This window comes from Penaeus monodon, chromosome 32 (assembly GCF_015228065.2).
Source record: "Penaeus monodon isolate SGIC_2016 chromosome 32, NSTDA_Pmon_1, whole genome shotgun sequence".
NCBI lineage: Eukaryota > Metazoa > Arthropoda > Malacostraca > Decapoda > Penaeidae > Penaeus > Penaeus monodon.
In genome coordinates this window covers 26,234,610-26,234,912 of record NC_051417.1, presented here as the reverse complement: position 1 = coordinate 26,234,912, position 303 = coordinate 26,234,610, and positions in this window count along the sequence as shown.

The following is a 303-nucleotide window of genomic DNA, read 5'->3' as shown; positions in this document are numbered from 1 at the left end:
CCTGTTGCCTCTAAATAATAAAGTATAACTGCCATGGTGCTGTGTTGTAGATTAGACCACGGACGTAAACATTTACAACCAGCTGGAATGTTATCCTGGACTGATAAAAAACAGGGAGGAGTGTTTGTGGAAGTTGCGAAGTTATTAGCAAGTTTCCTGTAAAAACTCCCTCCATCCTTACAGTGAGGGGAAATTCAGTTGATCTAGCACATTGCGATACGATATGCAGTTTGATCCAAGTAATCAATGTGAAGCTCGTATCTATAAACCTTCCGATGGGCGAATTTTAATAGGGGTGACCGT